Source organism: Equus przewalskii, chromosome 21, assembly GCF_037783145.1.
Source record: "Equus przewalskii isolate Varuska chromosome 21, EquPr2, whole genome shotgun sequence".
In the NCBI taxonomy this organism is placed as follows: Eukaryota; Metazoa; Chordata; class Mammalia; order Perissodactyla; family Equidae; genus Equus; species Equus przewalskii.
In genome coordinates this window covers 40,019,921-40,041,960 of record NC_091851.1, presented here as the reverse complement: position 1 = coordinate 40,041,960, position 22,040 = coordinate 40,019,921, and the positions used below count along the sequence as shown (strand labels likewise).

Here is a 22,040-nt window from a genome sequence, read left to right as displayed (position 1 = left end):
GAAATAAAGTATCAATAGCAGCATGCAATATTACCAAGACTGTTTTACATGTGTTTTGCATAATGCTTTTTCAGGCCTTTCTTCCCTGTCCACAAAGATTTTTCTTTTTCTTTCTTTGATCTTTCAAAGTAAATTCTAGAGAAGAAAAGACAAGTGTAGAGAAAAAAAAATAATAAACCCTATACTCTATGTTGTTTTCTTGGCTCAACCAATACGAACCATTTTCTGAGGTAAAAGGGGCATTTATTACGATGATGCGTTTGTGGCTACATTGCTTGAGAAAAATAAAATAAATCAACAGAAGGATGGCAGAGGGAGGAAGAAGCTAATATCTGAATTTTTGATGCAGCTTTTGAATCCTCATTATTACATTGTCTTTTTGTATTACTTTTGATTTATAATATAATCAGAGAACTATAGAAATGTTAACGGCAGTGGTACAGCTTTAAGGATGACAAATTGTTTAGTAATTATTGTCTTTAAATTTGGTTAATTATTGAAGCCTTAATTCTCTGGGTGCCTCTCAGATGGGACCACCACTGGGGAAAGTCAGGGGGAAATGTATTGCCTAGCTCGAAAGGCAGCTTTCATAATTTTGTTGTATTTCTCCCTCGGTTGACCTTTTAAGGGAAGGGACAGATTGTAAATTAAAATTCTCTGCACTAGGGTTCAGTAGCAAACCTTAAGGTGAGCCGTTGCATTTTGTTTTCTATTTAGATGAGAAATTGTTGCTCATGTTTACACTTTTTTTCCAATATGTGCTGCTCATTATCTTAAAGGAGAGACTGAGAATATTGCAATGATTATTAGCGAGGCTGGTGACGAGGTTACTGAACCATTTGGAGCTGACTTTCCTTTTGTGATGCATAATTATAGGGGTTTATTTACAGTCTCTTTTTTTTTTTTTTGCTTCTTAATGATTCACAGTTTTATTCTTTGTTCTCTCCCCCGTGAAGGGTATGATTTCTCCATTTTTAGTATGAATTATTATTTGGAGTGCTACATTATTCCCTGGAATGCTAGAATTAAAGGAAAATTTTCAAAACTAAGTAAATAAAGAGCTAACTTCACTACAATCGTGTTCTCAAAATCTGGATAAAGCATACCAAAAAAGGAAGGCATGGAGCCATTATTCAACCAACACGTTTCCCACTCGTATGGCAATCTGGGGGCATATTATGTTGTAAAACATCTTATTCCCCTACTAACTTCTTAAATTGCTCCAGATGCTCTTTAACCATAAAGAAATGTAACGATAATTTTTTTTAAAGCTGCATCATCTGTTTCCATATCTGACTTCCCTGAGATGTGCCAGCTAGTTGGGGAAGTTCAAATCAGAAACAAGTTTATGTAGACGATTCGTTTGCACATAAATAGGGATGAAAGACCATCATGAGCATGAATGGCTGAGATTACTAACCACCCACTTTAGCAGAGAACTACTTAAATGCTCTGTGACATAATTTCCCCATCCACAAAATGGCAATGATGATAATGCCTACCTGATGGGTTTTTGTAAGGATTAAATTTATTCAGACATATAAAATATTTAGGATCTAACACTGGGCACATGATAAGTGATTAATGAATGTAAACTATTATCTCCTAAAGTTTGCTAATCATCTCTTTGATGGATGCAAGATGGATGCAAGAGGGATGCAAGTTTGGGGTGATTCATAGAGAAATTTTTATTTTAGTATTTAATGTGTATCAATTAGGATGCCCTCGGCTATGAATAGGAGAGATTATTTGTGAATAATAATTTTCAACCAATAAAAATTTTAAAATAAAAATGCCTTAAAACCATATAGTTGGCAAACTATAGCCCACAAGACAAATCTGAACCACTGCCTGTTTTTGTATGGTCTGCAAATCAAGAATGGCTGTAAAAACCATTTGATAAATATTTGCAAACAATTTGGTGATAGGGAGCACTAAAAAATAATAATAATAATTCCATTCTTCTCATTAGTAAATCTGTATTATAACAAATACTCAATTATTATTATATTTTGAATTTCATCAATAAATGGCAAAAATTTGTTTTGCCTGTTGTTATATAAAGACCTCCATAATATCCTTGACTTTTGCCTCTTGGCCTGTAAAGCCTAAAATGGTTTCTATCTGGCGCTTTACTATTCTCTCACATAGTAAGAGGTCCAGAAGCAGAGCAACTCTCAGCTGGTGAAGAGAGTGGTTCTATGATTCATCAACACTGAGATTCTTTCCATGTGTCCACTCTCCCATCCTTAATGTGTGCGCCTTACCTGCAGGCTGACTTCTTTCCTGGTCGCAAGGTGAATTTCTGCAGCCCCAGAGATGCAAAATTATCTTCTGATGTCTCTCTAAGAATAAAAAAACCTTTCCCAGACATCCTCCAGGAGGCCTTCTTTACCTCTGATTGGCCAGAATTGGGTCATATGACCACCCTGAACCAATCACTGGAGAGGGCAATAAGGTTTTGATAACTGGCTTAGACTAACTAGGTCCTACCTTCCTCAACTGAGAATGTGGTCAGCTGTCCTTGAGGCACAGGATCGCAGGGAAGCAGGGTGGATGTATAACCCATCGCACTGGGTGTCTGTCAGAAAAAAGGAAGGGGAAACATGGATGATGGAGAGGTAATCTATAGCTTGTTCATGTCTTCAAATATGTATTAAGAAAATCTAATAGTAGCACATTGAACCATGCTTTCATAGCTGTTACTACTTAGGATAAGGCTAAGGTTCTTTGTTTTTGTTTTCATTTTTTAGTGAGGAAGATTGGCCCTGAGCTAACATCTCTGCCTATCTTCCTCTATTTCACATGTGGCATGCCTACACAGCATGGCTTGATAAGCAGTGAGCAGGTCCACACCAAGGATCCGAACTGGTGAACCCCAGGCCACTGAAGCAGAGCACAAGGACTCAACCGTCACGCCACCAGGCAGTGCCCAAGGTTTCTTTCCTTTTAAGTATTTAAATAAAAATATGAAATAAGATTATAGTAAGGAAAACGTCATGGCAAAAATTGGGATGTGGTACACAAGATGTTAAATCACAGAATGACTGAGATTTAGGCAATTCTGCATGTTGGCCGTTGTTTATGCTTTGCTCTTTGCTGAACTCCTATTGATTCTTCAAAACCCAAATCAGATGTTATCTCCTCACTAGCATCTTCCCTGAACTCCTCCTATTCTTTTTAAGCACATATAGGATTGGGTTCTCACAGAGCACTGTCTTTTTCTTCTTACATCTCTCATAACAAGGGCCAGGCTGTGTTATTTATGTATCTACTGCTGACTTGGAACACCCTATTTATCATTCAGCCATTCATCAAACACTTATTCAGCATCACTTACATGGCTCACGGAGAATATTTTTATGTTCATTTCTAGCCCTGGCAACTGAGGCATGACATATGTGAGGTGCTCAAGGTATGTTTGTTACACAAATGAAGGAAGAATTGATCAAACAGTTTCATGAATTGACAGCCACTACATATACAGGGTTAGCAAAGGGGGAAAACACATTTTGAACACTTAGCACTTCTAGCAACTTCTTATTTAATTCAAAATGAAACCAGCCAATCTCATAAAATCTCTGAAGTTGCACCACTTTTAGAAATAGGCTCAAACAAAGTTTCCCTGGAGTAGGACTGGATTAATGCGTGGATCCTTAAGGTAAGGCCTTTTGCCCCCACACATTAACTCTTTATTATTTTCCTCTGCTTTGAGCGTCTGTTACTTTCTTTCTTTTAAGAGAATCCAAGAAAAACTAAAGACGGACTCCTCTCATCATTGAAAAATAATTTTATTCCTAATCTATTTGAATAAAATTTTTAAAATTAAAATTTGACCAATTTGCTACCTTACTAGGTAGTGATGACTTCTCATTTCTCTCAGGATAAAGGCAGATACCTCCAGTATGGCTCTCACAGACCCAGGAAACTCATCCAAAGCTTGCTTTCTTTCTTTCTAATCTCCGGCCCCTCGCTTTCCTGTTCGCTCTCTCTGCTACAGCCACACTGGTTTGCTTGCTGTATTTCAAACATGAAGTTCTTCCCACCTCAGGACCCTTGCTCATGCTTTCCCTCTCCTCCGAATGCTCTCTGACTCTTACTTATCCTTGAAGTCTCAGGTTAAATGTTGCTTCCCCAGGGAAGCCTTCCTGGTCTCTCCAAGCTAGACCAGGCTCCCATATCACATGTCCTCATGCCTTCTGTATTTTTTGCTCCAAAATGGTTATCTAATATTTCATTAAATTCATCCCGTGTGTAATTATGTGTCTGATTTCTTTTTCCCTATAAGAAGGTAAGGTCCATAAGGTTAGAGAACGGTGCACTGTGAGCTGCTGTCTCTGCAGTGTCGAGAACAGGGTCCGACACATAGTGGGTCCTCACTAAGACTGGTTGAATAAACAAATAAATGAGCCTGTCCACAGAGCAGCAAGGTCCCTGCCTGGGCCAACCAGTATTCCTCCAGGACCACATGAATCCCAAAGTCATTTTCTTGTGACCACAAATACTCATTTCTGCATTCACTCAACAAATATTTCCTGAGTACGTGCCATGTGCCAGGATTCTTGTCATCAGTGGAGACAGAGCCATGAACTAAATGACCAAGACCCTGGACTCATGGAGCTCACCTTCTAGCTGGGAGACCAAAAGGGAACAAATAAGCAAATGAACGCCTAACAAAATATCGGACAACAACACAGACTATGAAGAAAGCTCCAGAATTTTCTCCGAAAATATGTTTTTGCGGTGGTGGTGTCCTTTCCCAAAAATTTACTTTCTTTGCTATGAAAAATAACAGCCACCATAAATTTAGCAAGTCTCTGAGCTTAGCACCTCGAAATGACTCTTCATACCAGCCAGCAAGAGTCTGTTTACGTGAGGATCTCTTTCCTGAGTGGGAAATAGACAACTAATAATATATTTCAGGGTTAATTTAACTTTTCAAATTACAAATTCATCTAAAGTGCCATCCACCACCAGGCAATAACTCACGGTGCTGCCAGGTTTTAAGTACTGTAGCCACGGGCTGGCGTTCAACTCCTTACACACACTTCTTAAAAGATGGCTACCCTGGGATTTATATCAAGCCTACATAATCATATATTGAAGCTTGGCTTATTTATTTCCATGTTTCTGAAGTTCCATTCATCATTTTTCTAAGATGGCCGGTGTGTTACATAATTAATAAAACACAGGAGCCTAGAAAGAATGTCCAGAGAGAGAGATTTGGGCAAACACTGAGAAAGGGTGTCACTTTTTGGTACCGATGAAAGTCTCAGTCTTCGGAAGATCCAGTCTTGACTGGAGGAATACGAAGCAATCATTTTTCTTTCTTTTCCTTTTTCAGCCTTCTCCTGCCTTTCTGTGTTTGCCAAACTTAGATGCTGGTCAGTACTAATTTTTTACCAAGAAAGGAGTGCGTGTGGAGGGAGGAGTGAGGAGTAGAGAATAAAATCGGGAACTCAATTTCTCACCGTTTTGCCTCTGGTGATTGCCGTCCCGGCGGGTAATACCTTGTCTGTGGTTCTGACCCAATTCTTAAACCGTTCTTCTGGTACTCCACCAATTAATCTAATGGGTCATTAATTGCAAACATCTGAAATCATTAGAACCTGATTGAGCACAGAAGCGTCAAGCCTTCCCAAGCTGCAACTGCTTAACCAGCAAATGGGCTCATTGCAAAAGAATGTCGATGTTTACAGCAGATGTAACCCAAACTCGGGTGTTCATTGACACATTGTTCCATTTGTATACAACCACCCTGGCATCTATCTGTTCAAGAGAGCATGATTTATCCAGTGTTATATCCTGGAACTGACAGGCCAAAGATTAGAGCTTAACCCAGATGAAAGCCGAGGCTGTGTGTATTTCTAAAACAAATATTTAGTATCTGACAAGCTCTGGTTAATATTAATTCATGATAGAAAGCAGTCAATTTCAGCTTAGTTCACGCCAAAATCTATTTGGATTTTGTAAATCATTTTTTAGGATTATAGTGTTGAGAATCAGGCAAAAAGGAGACTTGCCTAAAATTAGAAATCTGTGGATCTGGACAGAGCTTTCACAAAACGTCCAGCCTGGCATTATAAACGGGCCGCCCACGAGCGTGAAATCCTCCTGTAGGTGTGTTGTCTTTGACTAGCACAGTGTTCTAAAACAATCCGTTTTAATTATTTGCCAAGTCTGAATTTCTGACTTTTGTTGCAGATTTAGCAATACTCAGTCCAGGTTCCTGCAAGGCAGCAGTCAGCCGGAGCCGACTGGAGGCTGTCCCTGTGGAAGAGACACGTGCTTACCACTTGGCTAGAGCCCCAACTCTCCCTACTATTTACTTTCCCACTTACACCTGCCCAGCTCATCTGACAGGTGAGGAAACCATGACTAGAAAGCGAGGATTGTCCTAGGACGGGCATTTGGTTAGCATCAGAGCTGGAACAAGAACCCAAATCTCCTGGTCCTGCTTCATTGTTTATTTAGTTAGCATTGCTCAATGCCATCCGCACGGATATGCACATGGTTTTTGGAAGAAAAATTTCAACCTGGTGTTTAGGGAGTTGTTGAAGGCCGTAGAGCATGCCTGGGTCATTAGCATTATTATCAATCACGCTTCATTACAGCACACAGATGTTACTTCTAGGAAATCTGAGTAAGTATCATTTCGCAAAACTGCAAAAATCCATTAAGACCTTCCCATCTTTATGTACATCTAATTTGAGTGGGCAGCGACTTTCTGCATTAGGATATTGACATCCTTACCTAACCTCGTGGCAATTCTGTAATAATAAGTGCGGCTACAGTGTACTGTAAAGATACTTCGTGTGTTCCAAACTGTGTCCAAACACTTTTATCCTTAATATTTGGAGCAATCTTCAAAGATAAGTTTGTTGTTCTCACTTTGCAGATGAAGAATTTTAGGCTCAGGAAGACCAATCTGCTAGACCAGGATTACACAGCGTGTGAATGACAGAGCTGGGATTGCAACCCAGACACGCGGGGTTCCAGCCCCTTCTCTTGCTACCGTATCCCACACTGGCTGGCTGCTGCTGAGTTAAGCTCTTGCCCTATTGGCATACACAAAAATGATGCTCGTACGTTATATGTGGCTCAAAGTAAAGAGGCGAACAAACACAGGAGAGACACGCGGTTGAGAATGGGTTAAATTTTCTGATAGCCTTGGCTTAAAAAATGAATTCGTTGCATTTTTAAAATGTGTTGAAAGCATATTTCTCAGTGTGCAACAAAAACATTTAGGCTTCCCTGTCACTTAGGTGAATTTTGTTTGCATGCTCTCTTCATGGAATACTGATGTTAATTTTTGGTTAAGTTTAATCTTACAAAGTATAAAGCAATTTGATAGAATAAGTAACCTTTCATTAAAGTTCAATACCGTACTTAAGGAAAATGGGACCGTGTGCATTAATTGATAGTTGACAGCTATTATTTCCATGAAAACCTTTTATAGTAAAATTTCTATTTGATGGATTGGAATTTATAAAATTTGCATTTCACTGAGCTGGATTCAACTGGAAGTACTGGGGATGTATTTCTTCTTCAAACAATATTCCCTCTTTACATTTTTATTAAACATGTATTAAGGGATGGGATCTTAAAGAGTACAGCACAGATTTTATTGAATAAGTCAGCTTTATTAGTGCACGAGCACAAGTATTTGCCCTATATTTGACTTTGATAAAACATGACTATTTATGAGTATATTTATCCATAGAGACTTAATTAGTACAGTTGAGTTTTGGGCAAATTGCTTAATAAAGAATTTTATTTTATTTTACTTTATTGTTATTTTTATTTTTTTAACTCACAATAAATTACATAAATATCACCGGGAATTTTTCTTCTTCCAGTCAGCATTTTAGAAGGAAGTAATATTCTCTCAGATTTGGCACAGTTGATTGGAATCACGAAAACGTGGAATGGAATTTTAATTGTATTCGGATTCTGCCCCACTCCACCCCTTTACCAATAGGAGGTTGCTTGAGGGACCAGTAAAATTCAGTCTGACATTGCTATCCAAGATTTTAACAAATGAAATGATATTAAGATAAAAGCTATTTTTCTCCCATTAATTCTGATCAAAATATTAGCAAGATTTCCCATGGTTTTCTATAAAGCATTCATGTTGAAGGTGTTATTGCCATTTAAGAGATGGGGAGGTTGGGCCCAAGAACAGTGAAGTTACTTGAAATTAAACTAATTCAAGAATCTGTCAAGATCAGAATCCAGGCTCTGAGATCTTTTTCCAAAATGTAGCCACCACATTAAAAGCCTTTCCCCCACGCTGCTCCCTCTACCTGGAATGTTCTCCTCTTTCCCCAGGTAAACCTGGTTCCATGATGTCCTTCAGGGTTCAGGTGAAGTCCTCAGACATGACATCCTGGACCACCCAATCTAGCTAATTGACCCCTCCTATTAGCAACCACTGGAGAGTATGTGTCACGGGTGACAATTATATAGTTATCTGAGTACTTTTTCTGTTGTAGATTTCCCCATTAGACTCTCGATCTCTGTGAGGACAAGAATGGTGTCTAATTTGTCACCCTCCTGCCATACTGGGTATATGGTATGGAGCTGGTTCTCAGTGAATTGTTGACAGAGATTCTTAAAACTCAGAGCTCAAAATTAACTTCTGCAACCACCAAGAAAATCTGTGAGACCAAGGATTCCTAGCTTGTATATGGCACAGTTGCTTTCTGTCTTCCAAAAATTGGAAGAGAGAAATTTTAGCCAGATATTTATATGAGCCGCTTAAAAGTCCTTATGGCGTGACACAAATCAGGCAGTTGAGTGCCTCTTCTCAGAAGTCCCATTCATGTCCCTGATGGCCCCTGACGTGGTACCAGCCATGAATCCAAACCCATGGGGCCTAAAGTAGGCTGCTTTAGCCACTTCGGTAAAGAAGCTCTGTTTATTTTCCGCCTCAGTCGCACTGCTACCCTGAAAGTAATTCAACAGAGCAACTTACGGGACATGACAAAAGGTATAGTAACATCTCCTAATGATGTCATTTATTCCTAAGACAACTTGGTACATCGTGAAGAGCACGTGAGGAAATTTCATAAGAAAACAGGACAGCTTCGCAATCCCTTGGAGAACTCCGCTAGTTCAGATGTAAGGGCAAGCACAGCTGAAGGGCAATTAAATTCCTGTGAGCCATAAATTCCCATCTTTTTAGGGAATTTCCCTCTTCTTCTGCTCCCTTTGAGTAAAACAGTTGTTGGGTTCTTTTGGGTATCTTTTCTAACGCTAGGTTTATTAATATAAAGAAACAGCATCTTACCTTATGAACTGGAAAAAACAAAAACTTAATAAGATGGACTAAAAGAAATCTGCTCTGAGTTCATGTAGTTCTTACACAGGTGATCTTGTCATCGCGCCAGGAGCCAACACATTTTTTTAAGAGCCAGATAATAAACACGTCGGGGTTTGCAGGGCGTTCGGTCTGCGTCACAACCACTGGACTCCGCCCTCGTAACACTGAAGCAGCTATAGACACAAACAAATGGACATGTCTGTGTTCTAATAAAGCTTTATTTAGACAAACAGGGGGCTGGCCCGTGGGCCATAGTTTGCCAACCTCTGATATAGGCTAAATTTTTGGATCAAGCCAGATTTTCTAGTGAAGAGTTTAAGAAGAACTCACATTTAGGAAGGTCTGGAATCCGCACCCCCCAAATTCTCCTTGCCACTGCTTCTACCCGTTGATGGATGCCTGAAGTCACACCTTAAAGCTTTCAACTCTTTTCTTGTTAACATATGTTAATAGGCGTGCACCTGTGAGGGAAAAAACTGTTGTGTAGTCAAATATATTTGGGATGCTGGATCAACAAATTCAAGCAAATCTATTTATTGAAGAAGTTTTGAGTGCTTTTAATATGCTAATGTGCCTTGAAAATAGGAGAAGGCAGAGCATAAGCATTTCCTAAATGTATTTGACTACAAAATCTTTTTGTGATGGCATTGGCAGGACTGTTTTCCACCAAACACATCTTCAGAAATGCTATTTTAAGAGACAAATGCCGTTGGGAAGGAGTAATAAATAATGATAGTATCATTTATCGAGTCCTTACCACATGTGATTACATATGCATCATTTCATCTAATTCTTGCAACCACCCTATGAGTTATATCCCCCTTTATTATTAGGAATAATGAAATGTAAAAATAGGTTAAGAAACTTACAATTTAGTAAGTGGCAGAGCTAAGTTTCAAATGTATGTGTGTTTGAGTTCAAAACTCAAGGTCTTAACCTGTACTAAATCTTAGAGTCATTAGTACTTTAGTTTGAAATAAGGACCTTCCTAGAATCAGAGAATTTTAGACCAAGAGGGGCCATTAGAGATATAGTTTAATCCGCTTTCAGAAAAATGCATTTATTCCTTAAAAGAGAAAATCATCACCCAGAGAAAGGACATGACTGGTCCAAGGACATTTGTCCTCAAACTGCAGGACCAGAAAATCGAAGAATGTTGCCTTAATCTCAGTCTAATTCTCTTTCCGAAGAAGACTTTGCTGAGATTTGCTCAGTGGAGGAAAGAGAAGATTATACTAGTCAGGGCTACTTCATTTGCAAGAGGCAGAAAACTCTACTCATACTGATTTAAGAAAAGAAAAATTTGTTGGCTCATGTAACTGAAAAATAGAGATATACTGGGCTTCAGGTATGGGTTAATCCAGGAGTTAAACAATTTCACCCAGACCTGACTCTATTTCCCTGTGTCCTCAGCCAGGTTTTCTTCCTTGGGCTTTGTGTGGCAACATAACTGCCAACAGCCACGTGCCTATATTCTCTCATGTTCAAATTCAGCAGGAAAATAACATTTCTCTTCCTCCAACAATTAAAGCAAAAGTCCTGGGTCTGACTCTCATGTGATCAAATTGTGTTTTGCAGCCACTACTGAACAAAACCTGGTTAGAGGAATAGTAGACACTTAAGTTCAAACTATAAGATAATCTTCTGTGTTGCCAAACATACTCTTAGCTAGGAAGCTATAATCAGTTGCATAGAAAAAAATATATTTAACTTCTCTGAGAATAATATCAAGGGTAAAATGGATATATTAATCTTACCCTGCAGGATTGCTATAAGGATTAAAAATGAAACAAAGTATAGAAAGTGTCTATCATGGCACCTGACAGATGGTAGGTGCTCAGTCAATATTAATTATTTTTCTTTATACCTTAACTACCATCAGATTGAATACTAATAGGATTCTCTTGCTATCCAATTCTGTTCCCATCAAAATGTTCCCATGATGTTGTTCATGTTGTCTTTAGGGATCAAGGGATCCAAGACAGCCAACAGATGTTGTATACAACAAGAAAATCACAACAGTGGGTTCATATTGACAATAAGATTACTCTCAGATCTGTTTCATCTCAACAGGGAAGTTTTTTCCCCCACAGAACAGTTTTTACACAATGGTGGTGCCTTCTGGAGATGTCAAGTTTATAACAGCTTATAAGAGATCAGAAGCCACACTGAAATGAAAGCTCAAGCAAGCTTCTGCAAAAGGCCAACAGAATTACTGAGGGAGTAGAGGGAGAAAAGATGGATCCTGGAGGTACATGAACTCAGAACTGCCAGGAGCAGTTTCACCTACTTTTTGGCTAGCAGTTCTAAAGAACTCAACTAAATCAGTAAGTGGCAAAATTAAACCACGACATCATTTAGTGACTGTTATGTCTTAATGATACTTCTAAATGTGACATAGAATTTGCTTCATTTTCACTATCATCATTCTCCTTACAACTAATGGGACAGATATTTGAGATTCTGGAAGAAATTCAGCATTTTTCCTACTTAACAAAAACAGCTCACCAAAAACTGCAAGAAAATCTTGAAAGCGGCAAGAGGAACACATGTCACACACCAGGGAAAAAAGATGAGATCCACTACTAATTTCCCATCAGAAATAAGGGAAGCCAGAAGGTATTGGAATGACATATCCAAAATGCTAAAAGGAAAAAAAAATCAGTTAACCAAGAATTTTATATCCAGCAAAACTAGCCCCTACTCCTTAGATGTGAGCTGTACATAATGACCTATTTCCAAAGAGTATATTATGGAATGGGAGAAAAAAGAGTAAATTTTCAGTGAAGAAACCTGACAAACACTACCTCAGCCAGTAATCAAGGTCAACATCGAGTCATAAATCATGTTATTATATACCCTTGATATAATGTGAAAATAGCACTTTATCACTGTCCTCTTTCTCCAAATAACCCATAATCCCAGTCTTAACATGAAAAAAAATAAGACAACTTCCAATAAAGGGACATCCTATGCAACGCTCAACCAGTACTCCTCAAAACTTTCAAAGTCATTAAAAATAAGGAAAGTCTGAGAAACTAACATGATCAAGAGAAGCCTAAGAACACGACAGCTAAATGTAATGTGGCAGCTTGGACGGGATCCTGAGCTAGAAAAAGAACAACAGATAAAAACTAAGGAAATTGGAATAAACTATGGACTTTAGTTATAATAATGTATTAACATTTGCTCATTAATTGTAATCATGTTGCCATCCTAATGTGTGATATTAATAATAGGGAAAACTGGGTATAGGTATGTGAGAACTCTCTGTACTATCTTCTCAATTTTTCTGTAAATCTAAAACCATTCTGAAAACAAAATCTACTTTTTAAAGTCCCAATAAGTTTAAAATAACTAAATTCACACAAAATATGTTTTCTGACCATAGCAGAATTAAATTAAAAACAATAATGAAAACGCAACATATCAGAATTTGTGGGATGCTGCTAAAGTGGGTTTAGAGGGAAATTTATAGCCATACATGTTTACACTTAAAAAGCAGAAAGTTCTAAAACCAATGATCTAAACTTTCACTTTAAGAAGCTAGAAAAAAAGAGCAAATTAAACTGTAAGAGAGTAAAAGAAATAGAAATAATAAAGTATCAGAAAAATACCCCTTCAAAATATACATCTTGAAAAGCACTTATATCCAGAATATATAAACAATCTCTCAATAATAAGACAAACAGACAAATAAAAAAATGGAGGAAAGATTTAAGCAGACCCTTCATAAATATATATATATATATACATATATATATATACAATTGACCAAGAAATACATGAAAAGATATGTTACATCATTGGTCATTAGAAAAATGCAAATTAAAACCAGAATGAGACAGCTATAAGTCCACTAAAATAAAAATGATCTGACAATGCTGAGAGCTGGTGAGCATGTAGAACGCCTAGGGTCTTTAGATGTTGCTGGTACAAATGTAAAGTGGTACAGTCACTTTGGAAAACAGATCTGCCGTTTCTCAAAAAGTTAAAAATATATACACTTATCATACAATCTAGTAATTCCACTCCAAGAAAAAATGAAAACATATGGCTATATTATTTACAATAGCCAAAAAAATGAAAACAACCCAAACATACATCCACTCGTGAATGGATAAACAAAATGTGGTATTATCCATACAATGGAACATCACTGAACAATAAAAAGGAATGGACTATTTATCGATATATGCACCTGCTCTGAAAACAACTTCTTGGCATAAGGGATTCAAATTAAAATATACTTTAACAGAAAGACAATAAAAATCATTGAAAATAAGTACCGGTTGCAATCACTTCTGCTTTCAAGAGATCTGACATAATCCATCTTAATGGAAGGGACCACCCACACACACACACTTTTTTTAGCCTAGGAAACTGCCTCAATAGGGTCCTTTGAGCATAAAACTGAAGCCTTTTAGGTCATAATATGGAAGTCAAGAGTAAAACACAGAAAGGGCTAAATACTTTCATTTAAGAAAGAAAACGGAAATTGATGGCCCTTTGCAGGTAACTCTAGAGACTGTGGGGTGAGGAGTCTGGAAGGGAAAAGATGGGATGTTGAGAGGAGAAGGGAAGACGATCCGGAGCAGCCTGCTAAGAGTTCGGAGGGCGCCAGGCTGTAGGAAATTCCGTGTGGCAGGAAAGGATCTAAAAAGGTCTAGGATCCGTGATGGCTTGCACTGAAATGCTTTCATTCACTAAATATTGGTTGAGCCTCTACTCTGTGCCGTGCTCGCTTCTAGGCACCACAGACCCAGCAGTCAGTCCACCAAACAACAAATTACCCAGAGGTTTCTCTCAACACTTTGAGGTTGTTTTCCACGCTGAGTTGTAATTTCCCTTCACTGCACCCCAAACTGGTGACAAAATTCTGTTATAGACAAAAACATTGTTTTAATGGTGCATTGAGGGGATAAAGGACAACAGATGTTATCCAATGTGAATTAAAACAACGCCAGCAAGAGGAGATGACAGTCACAGGAGGAAAAAGAAATGGCTGAAAACAACTGGTGTCAGACAGACAAACGGGGGCGAGGGCTGACTCAGGAAGCCTTAGCAATACCAAGGCGGTGTCAGGAGATGGCATATACTATGAAGTACGGCAGTGAGGACATGTGGAGGGCTATTCGCTAACGTTTCAGTGCCCCTCCTTTCAGGAAAATGGTAGAATTGCGTGTCCCCGCCTCCTTCAAGTTCAGCATGGTCCTGAGACTTGCATTAGCCAATGGAATAGGAGCACAAGTGGAATTTGTCACTTTCATGGTGATACCTTTTGAAGAAAATGAATCAACAGCCATGTTCTTTTGTTCCCCTGCCATGGCAACCAACGACCATGCAGGTGGTGAAGGCTTTGTCAGCCGGCTTCGCTCAGTGAGAAGACTGCAGAAAGAGTCCCCCAGCTAACTTGAAAGAGACAGAGCGCGCCAGCAAGAAATCAGCCTTTGTTGTTTATAAGGCACTAAAATGTGGGGCTGGTTTATGACCGCAGCACAGCCTCCTTTATCCTGGCTGATACAGGCAGATTGAGCCAGTCTGTGTGGCTGGGGTAGGAAAGCTGTAGGACCCAGGGATATCAGAGATTTTTTAAGATCTTTTTAAATAACAGAGACCTCTGAAGGAACTAGGAAGAGAGTGTGCTTTCAGATGCCAGATTGGAACAGATGAGAACATAAAAGCAGTAAATTCAGCCTTAAGGATTCTAGAAGGTAAGGCAAGCAGAATGACAGGTATACTTGTCTTTTTCTGACAGGAAAAAGTATACACCTTCATTCAGAGACAATACTTTTTATCCCCCTAGAACTAAATTCAAGCTGGATTTGTCCTCTGGGGATTTGTTTAAAGGATGAGCAGCGGAGTGAACAACATCTCCCGCCACAAAATCACAGAAACACTGTAAAACTGGACAGTCCTTTCAGTGACCCTGTCGAGAAGGGAAAAGCATAACTTACAATGGTGAGGCAGAGAAGGCGTTTGCTATAAAAAGTTGAGACAACGTGGACCAAGCAAGCTCCTCTCACACGACCTAAGTCAGGGTTACCCAAACTCCGGTCTTTTGTCAAATATTCTCACAAGCTTTTTCCATGGCCCCCTGCTCTGTGGACTTTAGTTACTTAATATTTTCTTTAATTGATTCCCATTTATTTACTTAGATTTATTTTAAAAGAAAAAATTGATTTGGATAGTGTAAATTGAAAACCAATATCATTAACCATCCATGGAAATGAATCGAAAATCTCCATAATGATAAATACACGTGAACACAAGACAATGCATACAATTATTCAATTTTATCTGGATATGGTAACTTGCTAAGCTTTATAAGCCTGAGGCTTGCCTATTGTTAAAAGGGGGATTACAAAATGATAGTGTCAACCTGAGTCTTTCTCCTTCACTAACCAGGATTAAGGAGAATTATAAGGAGAATAATTTTAATACTAAACAATTCAACTACTACCTAAAATCATCTCAAGTACTCCCTGTGGTAAGTGGTCCACATTTGGGGAAATACGGACTGTGGTCGCCATGAAAATGGGGCTGTCAGATTTCTGATGATGGGGAGCACAACTGACCGGTAAGCCCAGATGCTGTACCCTGAAATCCTTCACCGCGTGGCCACAAAGGCCATACTGCCCACAGGCTGCTCCCAGCCAGTGACTGAGGGCAGCCAGGTGCTGAGGCAGGGAGCCAGAGTTCTCCTGGAGACATGGTTCTCCTCCCACAGGCCACTTTGACTCATTGGCCAGGTCAAACGTTCTTAGAACTGCACTGTACTCTAAGAGGCTTCCATCCAAGCTCTCTCTTTCACAAGGATCAGACCCACACCACAGTCTGATGCCTCTCCCAGGGTCTCTCCAGGACCCCACCACCACCACCATTTTCCTTTGTAAGTATTTCCCCTAATAAGCTCACTCGCGAGTATCTACCCCGCCTTGTGACTGCTTCTCAGAGAACCTAGACTCACACATTGACGTTCCTCACGCGAAATGAACAGGCAGGAGAAGTCCCACTAATTGTTTTGTTCAAATATCAGATGTCTCAAATAAATCTCAGATGGGGTCAATCTCAGTCTAATCTTCCCAAAAACAGACACAGTACAGATGGCCTATATTGTTGACTGAAGTAAAAGATGCAAGGTGTGTGTCTAGGGATGAAGGAAGGCAAAGCTGAGATTTTGTGGTGGAAGTTTAAGCGCTGCATTTAGGCAAATGTCTGCTTACCTTTTAAGACCAAGCTCAAACCTCACCTGCTCTGAGAAATCTTCCCCCGCCTGACCAGCCCGCATTGGCCCGGTCTGTTTCTGCATCCCCACAATATCCCATTGGCGCACTCTTTCCTGAAGGCACTTAGCACATTGCATTGGAAAGAGAGTGGAGTCATCTCTTATGAGAATCAGGTTGAAAAGGGAGAGCCTGGAGCAAAGATTATGTAAGGAAAAATTATCTTTCAAAATCCCTTAAAAAGGTCTTGGGATAGAGATGGACATACAGTTGTTCAACGAGTTCAGTATGGCTAGTTTTTCCTCCAGTGTTGGAAAAATCCCTGTGCCTCCCATTAAGCACTTTGTAAAGTAGTTGGCTCACGTTTAAGGACCACATTGCTTGGAAAATAGAACCACATTGAATCTTTAAATGCGAGAGTCACACCTAACAGGAGATGTTCTGTGAGAGGTACATGTAATCTGAGGCTCACTGAGAAAACCCCAGCTTCCTCTCCCCATCACGAATTCCAGCTAGGGTCTGCATTTATTGAGTGGAATGGCAGGCCTGGCCATTTAAGTAATTATTTCTTCCCCTTACTTTTTAAACTTCATGTATAGTTGAATTCACAAAGGTTAAACCCAGTATCTCCTATACCATCTGTCTCTCTCTCTAGAGTCCAGTTGACAGGAAGCTTCCTAGAATCTACCACAGTGTGTACACAGCTGGTGTTGAAAATATTAGGGATGGAGGAAGGAAGGGAGAGAGGAAAGGAGGGGTAGATGCAGGAAATGGACACCAAACAAATTGATTCTTACAAGGTGTCTTAGGTTGGTTCCCCCAGAAGGAGACCCCAAGACAATGATATGAATGGAAGGTGATTCCAGGAGCATGACGAAGGGGATGTGAGGCAGTGAACAAAGGATGGAAGACAAGTGAATGAGCAGACGACTGCCAAGGGCAAGTGGGGCTCAATCCTACCAAGGGTTTCTGGGAGACAGTGCAGAGCACGACTTAAAAGTCTCCAGTATGAGCGGCAAGGGGGCTGGAATATTTATCCACCAACTCCACCCGCAAGCACAGGCCAACATTCCTGTGGTGAGAGAAATCCCTCCAGCTGATTCACGAGCGTCACAGTAGAACGTCAGAGGCACGTAGGAGAAAGATGAATACTGAGGGAAGGAAGATGGGTGGGACGCAAACATCCATTGTCACAGAACGGAATGGCATCCTGTTCCTTTTATTTCAATCTGTGCTCATTTTCTTTCCAATAAAAATAATTTTACTCTTTACTTTTGTCTCACCGATGAGCACTGTCAATCATAGCAAGGATGTCAGAATTTGAACATCTTGAAATTATGGGTTTTTTTCCTTGGCAAAACATTCCTTTCTTATGATTGCAATTTAACAATGAGCCTAAACTATGTCACCTGTGTCTCTCTCACCCGGGATCTCTTTGTAATCTTTGTATGAACGAGTGCATTGGTTTTAAAGCAATTTTTGAAATAAAAAAATCTATTCGTAACCTTCTAACTTCACTCATATTTTGAATGTATATAAATATATATACTAAACCTGTAAATCTGCATAATATTTCCAGAAACTAGTTACACAGTATTCTTGACTGTTAGCATCAATCACATTTAAATGTTTATACCAAGCAGAATTTTTTATTAGTTAAAACAAATCTATAGAGTGAAATTAAGTTGTCCATTAAAAAGTTATCATGAGGAAATGTTTGTTAAATTAAGGTAAAAATTAAAGATCACAAGATAATGAGACAAACGGCCTTTCCTTTAAATTTTCACATACATGCCAACACTTGACTGTTATAAACAGAGGACTAGAGAAGCTAGGAGACAAGTTATATAATTCTGACTCAATGCCCTGGATTTGAACAGCCTATTCTAAAATCGTGAAAACCAAAATGGAGATTCTTTTGCTACAAACAATGGAACATGAATTTAGAACATTATGTTTTGATTACATTTTGAGTCTCAGTATTTCAAGCCTGTTCACTGGCCTAAGCCTCCCCTCCCCACGTTTTTTCCTGCAAGTTTTTATACAGATTGTGCATTGGAATTTTAATTCTCCTCATTAAAATCTCTGTCCATGTCAGCGTCCAATGTGTTGCACGGTTCAAAAAGATATACTTTCCTTTAAACAAAAGCTGTGTGTAAATCCCAGACCTCTGTTCTTGCTGGTGGGAAGCGAGTGGTGAGCTCACTCTCTCTGGATCGATGCCTCGACCTCAGCAGCCCTCCATGACTCATCCTTCAACCTCAGACCCGTGCCCTGAGCCCTCCCCACTGCCCCGTGGACCCCTCCTTAAATAAATAACACCAAGGTTTAAAACTCCCAGATGCTCTTGTTATCTTAGGGAATGCTAGGGGGCACTCTGTGGTGGAGACGATATTTGCTTCTATCGTGACCCCTCTACAGAAACAGGATGGACCCTCACCCCAAATTTGGTTCAAATGTCAAGACTGATGACACCATACACACCAAGAGGGTATGAAAAGGTGTAACACGTGCGTAATGAGGATTTCTGAGGAGAGCAGCGGAGGACCCAAGCAGGTCCAAAATGCCTTGAGAGAAGATGGAAAGAAGACTGACGGGGTTTTCGTGGTGGTCAAGAGGTGGGCCCGTGTGAAGGTTCCCACGAGTAGTTAAACTTCCTGCCAGCACCAAAGTAGGGATTACCAGGGCTTCCTTATCAGCTTGCTCAGCTGTATGGCAGAAGAAGAAGGTTGAATGAGGCTTAAAAGTTGTCAGCAAACATCAAAAAATGGAGTCTGGCCGGCCCAGTGGCATAGTGGTTAAGTTCGTGGGCTCCACTTCAGCAGCCCTGAGTTCGTGGGCTCAGATCCCGGGCACGGACCTACACACTGCTTATCAAACCATGCTGTGGCAGTGTCCCACATATGGGCACAGATGTTAGCTCACAGCTAATCTTCCTCAAAAAAAAAAAACAGTCAGACTCTTTATTACGTCTTCTCAATAAAGTCCAATTTTCATTTATTGATATAATAAAACACAGTTATTTAGGTATCTACTACATGCCAGACATGCACTATGCACACACATCATTTCATTGAATTTTTTTCAACGATCCTGAGAGTTAGTGCCTTTGTTTGGCATCCCACAAAGGAGAACTTAAAGGATTTGAAGAGGAGTCATTTATTTGAGAAGTTAAGGTAGGAACATAGCAGAGGATTGGGAAAGGAACTCTGGGAAGTCAGGAAGGCCAATAAAGGGCGCTACAATGAGCTGGTTACCACTGGGGGTATTTGGAGCTCAGCCCAATCTGGACTCTCTGAGGGATGGGTGGGACCTACTCACTGTCATCCCCCCCAGGGGTGAGGAAGCTGGACATTTATCCACAACTTCCATCCTCATCATTTGGAGGTCACGCCTGGGGACATCGCCTCCAGCATTCCCAGCTGTGCAGAGAAAGTCGTCAAGCAGAGAGATGCTGGTGCTCGGAGTAAGAAGCTCTCAGCAGGTAGGGGAACTGTCCTCTGAAGAGCAGAGCCTTCCAAGGTGAGCCGTGGAGACCTGGGCAAGGCAGCCACTACCCACCTGCAGATAGGAGCTATTATTGTCCTCGTCTCACAGAGGGGTATGAAAGCTCAGAGAGGATGAATAGCTGTTCCAAGATCACACATAAAATAACTAAAGAGCTGGGACTAAAACCCAAGGCCCTCTGACTCCTGAGCCGCAGTCATAAGCATGGCACGCTGGTCTGTGGGCTTTGCCACTTTCTGAGAGTGGAATTGAAACAGAAAGGGACAGTGTTGCAGGGTCGTAAGAGTATGTGCTCTGGGGTCAGACTGTGTCATTGCAAATTCTAACACTGCCACTTACCAGCTTGGTAACCTTGGGCAATTTCTTTAACCTCTCTGTGCCTCAGTTTCATCATCTATACAATGGGAATAACAAAGCACCCTCATCGCATGGTCATTGAAATGAATTATTTATATAGCGTCTAGTAAATGCTGTCACTTGTTTTTACAGGTTTGGCTGAGTGTCAATTCAGGAGGTATCTTGATATCTGGTTTTTATTCCAAACCCATAGTTTTAGAAAACAATTTATGTAACCTGGTTTACTTTTTGGAAACCATTTTATATAGCTATATTTTTTTTTAATATATATTGGCTTTCCTCCTTTTTCTGTGTCACATTCTCAATCTTTCCCTGTTTCCTTCCCTAACTTCCCAAATAAATGATTTTTTTTTTTAATCCTTCAAATTCTGCTTTTGGAGGAAACCCAAACAACTATAAAATATACAAGTATATTTTTAAAATATGTAACTACATGGGTACCATATTCAATTAGGGATAAGAAAACTAATCTAGTCACATCCAGGTTCTGGTTTTCTGTTTATTTCTGATGCCTCTACAGATGAGATTGACCAGACTTGTCTTTCTGAGCATCAAACTATACCGGCTTCAGCAGGACTCCACCTCGATACGGTTCGCCTCTTCAGGCTTTGATCAGGAAATACAGTGGGTTAGAGGAAGGCAGATACAAAGATAAGTCCAATAAAACCCAGGTTTCCTGAGTACTCAGTGTCTGGAGATTCCCTCGACCATTGAAGTGGTCATAGCATCCAAGAGTAAGTCTGTCTAGGAGGTGATAGGCTGACCAAAGACTCTGGCTGCATTATTCTGGACCATTCTCCACCCCTGCCCACTGTCCTTTCTCTGGGCCCAGTAACAATAATAGTCAGTATTTACTGGGAACTTATCATATGCCTGACACTATTCTAAGCACTTTATACATATATTCTCACATTTAACCCTTCAGACAACCTCAGGAGGTAGTTGTTTATTATTACTCTTATTTTTTATTTTTGGAAACTAAGATGTATCAAGAATTAAGCTGACATGTTTCAAATGTCAAGAAGTTCTTTTAAATAGTTCAGTTGGCTATTCGTGTCATGGGTAGCCAATCTAATGAAACCAACATTTCAAGACCAGGCATTGGACAGCAAATATGAAGTGTTTCCTAAATTTGCCCCCATCAACCCAATCACCCACAAAAACTCACTGCAACCTTGATTTAAAGTCACTTACCCAAACACAACCCCCCAAAAATTTCCAGAAAGTTCCATCCAACCCCATGGAGATATCTTTGGACATCAGGTAAAGAGAAGGAAAGTAAGGCAGAATAGACGAGAAAAAGAGAGCCCTTTATTCTGCTGGCTAAAATAGTCACACCACAAATTGCTTAAATCAGGTGTTTTTGGTTTTTTTATTCAAGAAAATCTTCAGAGATTTCAGCTTAAAAATAAAATATATTTTCTTTCATCGGTAGGCTATTTCCATCTTCCTTTAACACCAAGTAACACTCTCACCTTCTCGTGTTGACTTTTTTTAAGCAGATTCTGCAGTCAGTCAGTCTGAGACGAGTGTTAACATATTACCCTGGATGAGATCATCTAAGCTGAGCCTGCATTTGTCCTGCATCTTGAGGAATAGAGGTATGCCCTGGAGGAATGCACTGG

General features: G+C 39.8%; 1 long non-coding RNA gene across 1 annotated transcript in view; it reads right to left on the bottom strand.

Annotated features, from left to right (window-relative positions):
- LOC139078281 (uncharacterized) overlaps positions 1 to 16,037 on the bottom strand; it is a 66,645-nt gene extending 50,608 nt beyond the window's left edge. The window contains exons 1-4 of the long non-coding RNA XR_011531187.1: positions 15,904 to 16,037; positions 9,656 to 9,786; positions 9,293 to 9,498; positions 2,494 to 2,581 (exon numbers count right to left, since the gene is read on the bottom strand). This is a non-coding gene — a long non-coding RNA (uncharacterized lncRNA). The remainder of the gene's footprint in view (positions 1 to 2,493; positions 2,582 to 9,292; positions 9,499 to 9,655; positions 9,787 to 15,903) is intronic.
- Between the last annotated feature and the right edge of the window lie 6,003 nt (positions 16,038 to 22,040).